This window comes from Nothobranchius furzeri, chromosome 10 (assembly GCF_043380555.1).
Source record: "Nothobranchius furzeri strain GRZ-AD chromosome 10, NfurGRZ-RIMD1, whole genome shotgun sequence".
Classification (NCBI taxonomy): Eukaryota; Metazoa; Chordata; class Actinopteri; order Cyprinodontiformes; family Nothobranchiidae; genus Nothobranchius; species Nothobranchius furzeri.
Window position 1 is genome coordinate 51,707,321 of NC_091750.1, and position 13,096 is coordinate 51,720,416.

The window sequence follows — 13,096 nt, forward strand, 5'->3', positions numbered from 1 at the left end:
TTACAACCGAGCAGCCGAGTTCTGAACCGCCTGGAGGCGTGCTATTGGAGCTTGCCTAAGCCCCGCATACAGCGAGTTGCAATAATCCAGCCTGCAGGTAACAAAGGCATGGATCACAGTTTCCAAATGACTGCGTGACAGAAATGGCTTAATTTTCACTATACGGCGTAGATGAAAGAAGCAAGATCTCACGATTCCGTTCACTTGAGCATCAAATCTGAGCTCTGTGTCCAACTTTACCCCTAGGTTAGTGACCACCGCCTTCTGATGAGGTGCCAGTGTGGAAAAATCAAGCCCTTGGGCACCTCCAAGGGCCTTTGGTGGAGAAAACAGAATTACTTCAGTCTTGTTTTTGTTGAAACACAAGTAGTTCTGAGCCAAACATAGCTTGATGTCCTCCAGGCAGTCCAACAAAGGTTGAATGGTGCATAAACCACCACGCCTAATTGGAAAAATGACCTGGCAATCAGCAGCATACAGATGGAATGACACATCATGCTTGTGGAATAGGTCACCCAGGGGTAAGAGATATAGGGAGAAAAATAGAGGGGCCAAAATTGATCCCTGGGGCACTCCCCAAGGCAGTTCAGCAGGGTCGGAGGAACAGTCCCCCAACCTCACACAAAAACTCCTCCCTGTCAAGTAGGATCTTAATCTTAATCTTTTTGGATTAAATGTTGCTGGCTCCCTGGTCAGTCAACATCAGTCGTGGAAAGGGGAGGATGTGGTAATCCTCGATTGTGGTGTGACTTTTCAGTTCCTTCACCTCTGTGGCCTCGAAACGTGGAATTCAGATCGCGGGCCCAAATTATTCCATCAGACTGTTCCAAATTGCTTTTACTGTTAATGTGAGAACTCGACCGAACACACAGACTTCCGGTTTCACGTAGGAAGTCAAAACAAAACAAACGGAGATGCTTCTAAGTTTTACCATAACTTTTGAGAGCTAATTACCTGACAACTGTAAAGCGCCGGGTTCTGCTGGGCCCAGATGGAAACAGCCCGCAGGGGTGTTGCCCTTCAGGCAGTCTTTACTCTTTTTTCTCCTGCCAAACGAGGTCTGAACCCTGTTTTTTTATAACTTCTTGGTCACACCCACATGTATTTCACTCATTAACCACTGGACACTGTATGGCACTGTGGCTCTTTCAAATAAACTCTACCTTCTCAAAGATGGAAAGTCCATGATCACAATTTAACACAGTTATTCATATAAAGCCTCAAAAAGTATTACTTTAGCATCAAAGTATTACTTTAAAGGGAATTAACTTCAGGTCTTAAGCTTGACTGTATCACTTTTAGCATGGTTTTGAACTGGTGAAACACAATGGCAGATGTTTAACATGAAAGAAAACACCAAACAAACAGTTTATGTCTGTGGCTGATAAGATTTTAACTTAGAGCACCATGATTTCTATTTTAAGGGTAAACAACCTAAACACCTTCTTTGATTATAGGTAAACTGAAAAATACCAGGGTTTTAATAAAGGCTAGATCCTGGAATCTTCCAGAATGACCCTTGAGAGGTTTTACGAGCACCCGGCCTTAGGGGAGAGTCAGTAATTGGCAGGTTGAGGTAAGACAGACCAAGTTCCTATAATGTCCTGCTTAACAAGTCACTTGGTAAAATTTACGTTCCTGGGACAAAATGTAGGAGTTAGCCAGATGTTCGATAATGGTACCTTGGAATTTATATGATTGTAGGCCAGTTTCAAATTCCCCCTTTTTTTCTGCTAAGTGTGAAAGAAACCTTTGTGTGAAAATGTTATTGTTTTACTCCGTGTAAATCCAAACAAAGTTAACCTGAGGATATAAAATGTGGATTTCCGCTACACTGCTGTAGCTTTAAATCGCCTACTGTCCTCATCTTTCCTTTCATGCGTCAATGTCCGTCTACTACCAGTTAGCTTCTCCAGTCAGTCCATTTCAAGATGGCTGCCACAACCAACAGAATTTAGAAAACAACAGCGAGTACAACTCTGCTGCTTCTAAAGGGTTGTTGTAGGATAATCATTTCTGACCCAACACAGCCATTCTGACAATCGATTACCATAATGGCTCTAAAATAATCTTTTCCTTTATGTCTGCCATATGTGGTGTGTTAACAGCTCTCTGGTTTGCCCAGAAGGATCTGGGAACTGCGCCTATCAGGATTTTCAAATGGGTTGGATTGTCTCGGTTTGACTTTCATGGACCAATGAGTGTGCTGCCTGTTGAATGTGATGTGTAGCCAATCAGAAAGCGACGGCATGGAAGCACATTTTACGCTCCCCTCCACCACGTTTGTTTACTCCAAAGCGATGTTTGATTTTGCAAGATTTCCCATCTGACCAAGTAATGCTCGTGTGTGAATGTGGATTGTGTGTTGGACACAACACTCTGTTAGTCCCAAACTGGGAAATCCAGGATTTTTTATCATTCCGTGTGTCTCTCAAATGTGGAAAATCGTCCAACAAATCCTGCTTTGTGAACCGGGCTTCAAAGTCACTCCTAACTCATACATTGGGCTCTACTTATAATGTGAGATCTATCTTTGCCATTACTTTGCCACAGCTGATCAACATGTGGAGTCAACTCAGTACCTGCACAACATGAAAACATCTATAACTTAATCACTTTTATTGATATTGAGGTGAAATGTCATGTGATCATGGGGACAAGTCATCCCAGTACATGCACATGCTAACAAGTGAGCCCTAGGTCTCAAGCGTTGGCATAAGGCCGATGTGTAACTCTCTGGGGTGTTCTCCCCATCTTTATAAAAGTTGTGACTCTCACAGATTATTATCTGGGATGGCTGCTTGTTGTCATGGAGGCATTCTTAGAGGTGTCAGGAGCAGACGCAGGTTGATTCAAGCCCTCATATGTGTTTGTTGTGACTGATAGTAACAAATCTGAAAAGCAAGTGGCAACAAATATCTGACACATTCATCTTAGCAGCTTCTGATTCACGGGATTTTATCCGCTTTGTGGGCCAATCAAGACCCTCTATTCTTCTGGTGGGAGGGATGATGCAAAAGAGTGGAACAAGATGGCGACAGCTCATTTGAAAGGGCTTTTACATCAATTTTGGACTATTTGGACTTGGGCTTTATTAAATTCAGGAGCAGATAGAGGTATTTAAGTTCTTTTTTTTTTTTTAGAAAAAAAAATGTTTTTTCACCTTCTTCAATGGCGGACTGCCTCGTTTACTGACATCTGTTGCGGAGAGTACGTCACGCTGTTTATTGTCCAGTAGCATGCGGAGATTGTTTGAAAGACAACAGTAGAACCCGCCCCATGACCGAGAGCCATCAATGGACTAGTCTGGTTTGTCAGGCTAGCATTCTCTGGCATTAACAGATGAGGATTGGCCCACAATACTTCCAGCAGAGTTATTGTCAAGTCAACATTTCTTGAGTCCAATTCTCACACAAGTCCTTAGTGTTTTAGACCAAGCCAGGTCACTAGGTACTACAAGCCAAATCTGAGTCTCATTACCATGCTCCTCAAATCAATTAAATGTGACTCGAGTCCGAGTTCAGAAGTCCTCCATCACTCACGTCTACTGTTGTGGGCTAACCGTTGGTGTGTGGGGTCATACAAATATTTCAGCCGGAGTTTATTAGTTAAACAACTGGGTCAAATTCTGACTACTGATTAAAGCTGCTATAGCGAATCTACAGAACATGTTAGGTGTTGAATGCAAACATGGTCACAGAACACTCACCCCTCAACTCGGGTACCATTGAGATGCTTCTGCCGGAACTGGAAACTCGTATTGCCAGAGGAAACAAGATAGCCCTAAACACCAGCCACCGTTTTCTACGTCCAAACGTCTTTGTTGTCTGTGACTTCAAATGGTGTTTTTCTCTGGTAGTTTGTCCTAAAGTTAAAGTGGTAGCACCCAGCTGTTTCTCCTTCTCTGATATTGTTGAGCCATGAACCTCTCACACCAGTGGTGTTCTGTTGGTAAATCTTCACAATATATTCATAGCTACACGATGTTAGAACGTTAAGAGGCATGAAAAAAATATTTAAGCTAATTTGTTTTCCAAATTTACCATCGCAACTTTCCAACTGAAATGATAATTGATATCAGTAAGACTTTACTCCTAAATGTAGCAGAGACATAATTTTTTTTAATAGCTGCTGATACTTACGCCTCACAGAACTCCTTATTTATGTTATGTGAAACTTAATGTTTATGTTTATTTATTTGAGTGTAAAATGACCTAGGTAAGAACAACTTTACACAAACTGTTATGTAGAATATAAATAGACTTTGAGTCAGGGTAAAGGAGGATGCATATTGTGTGGCAGGTTGGTGAGGGCCCACTGTGTGCTGTGACACAGATTCATTTTTAGCTCCTTGGCTGCAGTTTTCCGTAGATCATCCTTCGTGTCTTGTAAGTCATTCTGGGTCAGAGCTTCCAGTGAAGGAATTAATATAATTTAATCTCCACCTGGCCTTTATCGTCTGCCTGGAGGAAGTGTAAGCCAAAGCGTTGTAACATGCTGCTTATCACTGTGGAGTTCACTTCCTGCTTCTACACTCTTAAAAAAAGCAGTTTCTCCTTCTTGGTCATATGCTGGCAGTAAGAGGGGGGCAGACAATGAATCACACCTGATTAATTGTAATCACCAGAAACTGAAAAAAGTGATCAGCAATTTGAAATGTGTTGATCAGGGGTGACTGAAAGGGGGAGGGAGGGAAGGAGGTGGTGGGATCATGTGGGAGGTGGAGGGCGGTGTGTGAAGAGCTCATTATCCAGAAAACACTTGTAGGCTGGGAAGTGAGTTGACCTTCGTGTCTTCAGACTTTGTGTTTGAATGCATTGTTTGGTTCTTTTAAAACACAGAAAAAAGGAGTTAATCTTACGTTTCGGCCAATTACTATAGCCTTCATTCGAGTGTGTGACGGGTGGCAGTCGAGGGCGGGGACCTTGGTGGTCTATCCTCGGCTACAGAAGCTGGCTCTTGTCACATGGAATGTCACCTCTCTGGTTGGGAAAGAGCCTGAGTTGGTGTGTGAGGTTGAGAGGTTCCGACTAGATATAGTCGGACTCACCTCAACGCACGGCTCTGGCTCTGGAACCAGTTTCCTTGAGAGGGGTTGGACTTTCTACCACTCTGGAGTTGCTCCCACTGAGAGGCGCCGAGCAGGGGTGGGCATACAAGTTGCCCCCCCATCTTGGTGCCTGTACGTTGGGGTTTACCCACTGGATTGGCAGACTGGGGTGGTGGTCCCCTTATTTAAAAAGGGGGACTGCAGGGTGTGTTCCAACTACAGGGGGATCACACTCCTGAGCCTTCCTGGTAAGGTCTATTCAGGGGTTCTGGAGAGGAGGGTCCATCGGATTGTTGAACCTCAGATTCAGGAGGAGCAATGTGGTTTTCGTCCTGGCCGTGGAACACTGGACCAGCTCTATGCCCTTAGGGGGATCCTGGAGGGTGCATGGGAATTTGCCCAACCAGTCTACATGTGTTTTGTGGATTTGGATAAGGTGTTTGACCGCGTCCCTCGGGGGACCCTGTTGGGGGTACTCCGGGAGTATGGGGTACCAGGCCCTCTGATACAGGCTGTTAGGTCCCTGTATGACCGGTGTCAGAGCTTGGTCCACATTGCCGGCAGTAAGTCGGGCCTGTTCCCAGTGAGAGTTGGACTCCACCAAGGCTGCCCTTTGTCACCGATTCTGTTCATAACCTTTATGGACAGGATTTCTAGGCGCAGCCAAGGTGTGGAGGGCATCCCTTTTGGTGGCCTGAGGATCAGGTCTCTGCTTTTTGTAAATGATGTGGTCTTGTTGGCTTCATCAGAGCGTGATCTTCAGCTTTCGCTGGAGCAGTTCGCAGCCGAGTGTGAAGCAGCTGCGATGAGAATCAGCTCCTCTAAATCTGAGACCATGGTCTTGATTTGGAAAAGGGTAGAATGCCTTCTCGACCCCGAGTTTAAGTATCTCGGGGTCTTGTTCATGAGTGAGGGAAAACTGGAGCGTGAGATCGATAGGTGAATTGGTGCTGCGTCTGCAGTGATGCGGGTGTTGTCTGTCGTGGTGAAGAGAGAGCTGAGTCAGAAGGCGAAGCTCTCGATTTACCGGTCGATCTACGTTCCTACCCTCACCTATGGTCATGAGCTTTGGGTAGTGACCGAAAGAACAAGATCGAGGATACAAGCGGCCGAAATGAGTTTTCTCGGAAGACTGGCTGGGCTCTCCTTTAGAGATAGGTTGAGAAGCTCAGCCATTTGGGAGGGGTTCGGAGTAGACCCGCTGCTCCTCCACATCGAGAGGAGCCAGTTGAGGTGACTCGGGCATCTGGTCAGGATGCCTCTTGGACGACTCCCTGGTGAGGTTTTCTGGGCACGTCCAACCGGGGTGAGACCTAAAGGTAGACCCTGGACACAGTGGAGGGACTATGTCTCTCACCTGGCCAGGGAACGCCTTGGGATTCCCCCGGAGGAGCTGACCCAAGTGACTGAGGAGAGGGAAGTCTGGGCCTCTCGCCTTAGGCTACTGCCCCCGCGACCCGACTCCGGATAAGCGGATGAAAATGGATGGATGGATCATCCGAGTTGTGCCGATGTTGGTGGCGTCACTTCCTCCTTCGTTTATTTGCGGCTAACGCCACCAACATCGGCACAACTCTGATGATGGCTATAGTGATTGGCTGAAATGTTAGCAAAAGAAGGTGAAGAACAACTCCTTTTTTTCTGTGTTTTAAAAGAACCAAGCAATGCAAGTTAAAAAAATACACAGAATGAATGTACAGAAGAAACACGTGTTGGCAGCTGTGTGTCTGAGCAGAACTTGCACAATGACACGGCAGGGGGCCCCGAGTCTTAAAATAAACAGTGCAGCATGACTCATGAGCAGCTGAGTAGAAAAGCTTTTCATAACACCTAAATGTATGGAGTCAATGCAAAATTTCTATTTAGTTTTCTTTAAATAATATAAAAAAATAACATTTTAAGAAATACATCCCAAAAGTCTCATGAAAATCTATTTAAAGCACTAAAACAGGTATTTTAAAGAAATATTTAAAAGCAATTATTTACACTTATCATCTTCTTTGCACAATTTTCTTAAAATTTCTTGTTTTCATGCAGCTTTTCTCAACTTGAAAACAAGAAACAAAAAGTCAGCGCAAGTTAGATTGAGTAGAATATGAAATGCCAATAAAAGGTTTCCTTGTTTAAGGAAATCAGTATCAGTCCCTGTAAGGAAAAAAAACCCATACATTTTCCAGCTGGACATTTTGCTGTTAGATGTCATTTATGCAAATTGTAATGTAGTGAATTGATGAAAAAAATAACAATAAAACAGCCGTGTATGAAGATTAGACAAATTTACGGTACACTTAGCCCCTTTTAGTTTACAGTTTGTAAAAAAAAATTTGATCTTCTCCCATATCTTGATCAAGGTGACTGGTGACAGTGGAAACAACTCCCACTGAACAGCATGTGCCCCATACAAGCTGGTTCCTAAAGTCAGACTCTCTTCGCCAGCTTGCTTCTCACACCAAACCCTCTGTCAGGAATCTTGGTGTGACCTTTGACCCAGCTCTCACCCTGGATTCTCATGCAAGTTCTCGTGTTCGCTCTTCCTTCTTCCATCTCAGGAACATTGCTAAGCTGAGCCCCATTCTGTTCTTTTCTGAACTTGAAACTGTTAGCCGCGCCTTCTCCTTACGCTTAGACTACTGCAACTCTCTTTTCACTTCTCTGAGCAAAACCTCCCTGAACCGTCTACAGGTGGTTCAGAATGCCTGTGCTCGGCTTCTGACCAAGTCCTCCAAACACACCCACATCACCCCGCTTCTCCTCCAGCTTCACTGGCTGCCAGTCAACTTCAGGGTTCATTTCAAGATCCTGGTTCTGGTCTATAGGGCCTTACACGGACAAGCACCATCTTACATTGGTGATCTTCTCAGTCCCTACAAGGTCCCTACCTCATACCATACCATACCATACCATACAATTTTATTCAATTGAATTCAAATTCAATTAAAAAAATTGTTTTTTTTACCATACCACACCACACCACACCACACCACACCACACCACACCACACCATACTATACTATACTATACTATACTATACTATACTATACTATACTATACTATACTATACTACAATACACTACACTACACTACACTATACTATACCATATCATACTATAATATACTATGCTATACTATGTCATGCTATGCTATGATGTGCTACGTTATGCTATACCAGGGTTTCTCAACGGGGGCTGTAGCGCCCCCCAGTGGGCGTTCAGACTATATAAGGGGGCGGTGAAAGTTTTTTGCCACTGAAGGGGGCGCTGAGATGCTAATGGTGGGCGCTAGCAGTACAGGACATTCATAACAGACAATGGCTCAGAATAAAATAAGTGTCGACAGTACAATGTGCACTACCTTCGGTATGGACTTATTCCTTCACCCACGAATCCACAACTCCCCATGTGCCTGCTTTGTGAAAAGTTTTTTGAAACGAAGCAATGAAACCCTCCTGGCTTAAGGAGTCCAAAATGCATCCAGACAAAGCTTTAAAGGAACTGAACTATTTTCAGGTAATTAAAGAGAGACACTCTAAGAGAGGTAGCATTAGCAGTATGTTTGCCCGAAGCTCGAATTTACTGGACCGAGGATTATTAGCTTCCTACAATATTTTGTTGCTAATAGCTAAAAACACTTTTTATGATACTTTTTTATGACATATTTGTATGAAACAGTTTCAAACTCAAGGCTGAATTGTTTATTTATTTATTTTTTTATTATGATTTTTATATCAAAAAACTTTCCATTTCTCTGCATGGGACATTGGTGGGCAGTAAGGGATTTCAGCATGACTTGGGGGGGCATTTAGCTGAAAAAGGTTGAGAAACCATGTGCTATACCTTACCATACCATACCATACCATACCATTTTATTCAATTCAATTCAAATTCAATTTAAAAAATTGTTTTTTTTTACCATACCATACCACACCACACCACACCACACCACACCACACCAAACCATACTATACTATACTATACTATACTATACTATACTATACTATAATATACTATACTATAATATACCATGCCATACCATACTATAATATACTATGCTATACTATGTCATGCTATGCTATGCTATGCTATGCTACGTTATGCTATACCATACCATACCATACCATACCATACCATTCAATTCAATTCAATTAAAATTCAATTAATTTTTTTACCATACCATACCACACCACACTATACTATACTATACTATACTATACTATACTATTCCATGCCATACTATACTGTACTATACTATACTATACTATACTATACTATACTATACTATACTATACTATACTGTAAACTATTATTTTAGTAACAAAAAGATCAGTCTATTAAGGGAATAATTCAGGACTGTCATTTTAAAGTACTGTAAGCTTTAACTTCAATAACTACTAAAAATAAAAAATTACCTTCAAATTATTTAGTTTGAATTGATTCAGCAACATTCTTTCATCACCTAGGACTCACACTGTCATTTACAGGAAAAAAGTTTTTTTTATTACACATTAATGAGAGTATTTGTACTTTTGTTGTATTTCTGTGAGGGAGGAGTGCAGTTCATTGTTTTGTCAGCAGATGGTAGGCTAGCCTGTTAGATGCTTACTGCTGTTCTCTGTGTTAAAAGCTGCATAACGCTTGATGCTGCCGTTGGCAACAGAGCCATGAACGCTGCACTTCAGATTCAGCCTCACCCTCTTCACCCGCTTAAAATGAAATAAAATAGAGCATAAAATAAAATAGAATACAGACCTATCAGATTATATCACTGAGGGATAAGGTCTCCTTCCATTTGTGTTTCGGCGCAGTAAAGAAAAAAATGCAGTGACACTGAACAATCTCCTTACATCGGCATCAACACAAGCATGACACAGTGCTTCTGAAAGATTGACACTATTGTGCAAACAGTCCAAGAGAAAATTGGACAACACACAGAGGCAGTCAGCGGCAACATCTCCTTTTCATTTTATCGTCTTTGAATTTCACTGAGTGGATCACTTGAAAAGGTGACCTATCATGAATTGGCAAAGGAGGAGAAACAAGGGGCAGCGGATGGGAGTGCATCTACATTAGGTTTCTGTCTCATCGACAGCCTGTCAGTGTTGCACTCAGGCTATAACTTTCACAGAGTGCAGGCAGTAAAAAGGATCAATCACACAGATGACCCTGAGAGGCACAGAGAAACATTATGCTTTCCCACCACACAGATTACACTCCTATATCCATTTTATTTCATGATGGCTGTGATCACCTAAAATCTGTCTTTTAGCAATAGAATGAAATTAACGGAAAACCACATAATTGATCTTTGCAAGAAAACAAAAAACAAAAAATATATGTCAATGACTTAACGTCATACTAAAAATTGACAAAAATGTGTAGCTTGTACACAACTTTCATGTTAGTGTTTATAAGTGATAACAGGACCGTCAGGTTCAAGTTGTGTGACGCATAAGAACGGTAATTTGGCAACCCCTAGTGGTGATATGTGGTGAGCACAAACTGACTTTAAAAAATACGCCCCGCCAAAAAGAAAATCACCGACTGCCACTGCTCCATACTAGTTTGAATGATGGACCACTCACAGACTTTTGGCTGAACAAGTCATTTTGTTATGACATTTGAACAACAGTGGTTGCTGTAGATGCCAAGTCTAGTTACTATTTAAAGGTGGAATATGGAACACGAACACCAAAGTGACATCTAGTAAGTGGAGGTTGTATTTGCAACAATATAACAAGGTTTCCAGCCATTGGGATACCAGGTTTGCTGCTGATACGTTCAATATTTTATTTGGATCCTTCTGTTCTAGGCTGCACCTGAACTCACTCTGGCTTTAGATCTTTTATGCCCGCTCCTCTTCTGAGAAGGATAAAGACATCTTCTGGGCTTAGAAGCAGCTGCTTGACTTCTGCCAGTTTCCACAGAGCCAGCCTCACTGTGCTGAGCAGACTGTTTGGCAACCCGCAATAGTGCTCTCTATTGGCTGGTAGATGTAAACATGAACCCAGAGTTGTTTCTGTCAAAATATATATTTGATTATTTTTAATTAAAATATAGCTTTCAAAGGAAACTCTGTACTTAAATTCTGCACACCTCTAAATGCCCCGTGGAGATTTTTTTTTTCAAATAACACTTGTTATTAAATTGTTCCATATACAATCTTTCTGTCTATGAAAAGTACATGATATTATTGGTATAATTCTCCTGCATGTTACAGGCTACAACAGCTAGATACATTTGTCTGATTGTGTTTTTGTATTAACACAGCTTTCTGAGATGTTGCCCGTACGCATCCTTTATGCTAATTTTACCTATCAGACCCAGTGCAGGTTGCTTCCACTTCATTTAGTGGGTTGATATTTGATTTTTAGTAAACTTTAATAGGATATTTATAGGCATTTGTTTCATGATAGAATAGAGAAAACGTTTATAATAGCATTCTAGTACCAAATTAGGTGATTGGTTCAACAATAATGCTGCTGCCAAGAATTCCTTTAAAAGCAAGTACTTACACCAAAATGTCTAACTGTTTAATTATGTTTTATTATTTTGTTATGTCATTTTCGAATGTTTCTTTTCTACTGGCAACAGCTCAGCCTACCTCAGGTCTGATAATATGAAGGGTATCCTCAAGTGTAATATCTCAGAAAGTAGGGCTGCAACTAACGATTATTTTCCTAATCGATTAATCTGTTGATTATTTTTTTCGATTAATTGATTAATTGGTTTGTTATTGTTTAGCTATTTAACCTATACAAGTGATGAATACATTTCAGTTAAGAAAAAGAAAAACATAAGAGAATTGTGCAGTTGACTGCAATCTATTTTATTGCACATGAACACAGTCAGCGGTGTAAAATGAGCTAAACAGTGCAACATATCAGTCCAGAATAATTTTTTGGCATCAAAATATAAGAGGTAAATTCCATAAAAATAATGTAGAATCTAGAATAGAGTTTGTAAGTGGTATGCATTTCTGGGGGGTGAGTGTCTTGCTCCCCATGTAGTTGTCCATCGTTGCTTGTTTTTTTCTGCATAAGAAACACAAATAGGCTGAAATAAGTACACATATAAAATAAAGCATCACACACACTACAACACTAAATCAATATTATATTATTTGAATTAATTAACAACATACAGTGATCATTTATTTTGACAAAATGTGTTGTGAGGCATTTTACAGCGTTAGACAGTAAAACAGCCTTTTAATAGTAAAAAAAAAGACTTTCTGAATTTCTCCTGTATTTAAAAATTGAAAGCGTACAACAATGCCGCGTTATATTCACCTGGACACAGCTCGTCTGTATATTTTTCTCTGCGGAGTTGTCGTTTTTTGAATGAGGAACATAGTTATGGGTTTGTGCTGTTTTTCTCTTAACAAGAACATTCTTATAAACAGACGTGCTAAATTTGGCAAGCGCATGATACACAACACAGAGGAGATTCACGATTGCATCTAGTCAATCAGAAGTAGAACACCGTAGACTGACGCGGCAAAAAAACATGTTTAACATCCACTATAACGAACTCAGCTCCCAAATTTGATCTGCGTTATCTTGTTCATTTTCTGTTACTTACCGGATTTACCGGACTTTCCTCTGCTGCATCAGCCCCCACATGTTTTCATCTCAAATGTTCACTTAGGGATGTCATGCTTCCGTGCCATGCTAGATGGTTTTTGCATATTTTGCAGGTCACCCGTCTTTTCATGGCATCTAGAGTGAAGTGCTCCCATACTCGTGAGGATTTTGTCCGGGGTTTCTCTTCAGTTTTGTCGCTTCTATTTTTCTTCCGTATTTCTTCATGTTCCACCATCTCTCACAGCAAAATGCACGTCAGTAACGTGTTATGTCGTGAAAACCGAGGGCACTTATTGGCTCGTTTCTTCTTCTACGGCTCCACTGGTAGATCAGTGGCTCATTACTGCCACACACTGGCGGCAAATTTAACAGATTGCAACCGATGTCAGATTGTGGTAAAAAATAGACTTTATGCGGTAAAATATGATTATTAAACAACTAATCGATGACTAAAAAGTTTTTAACTA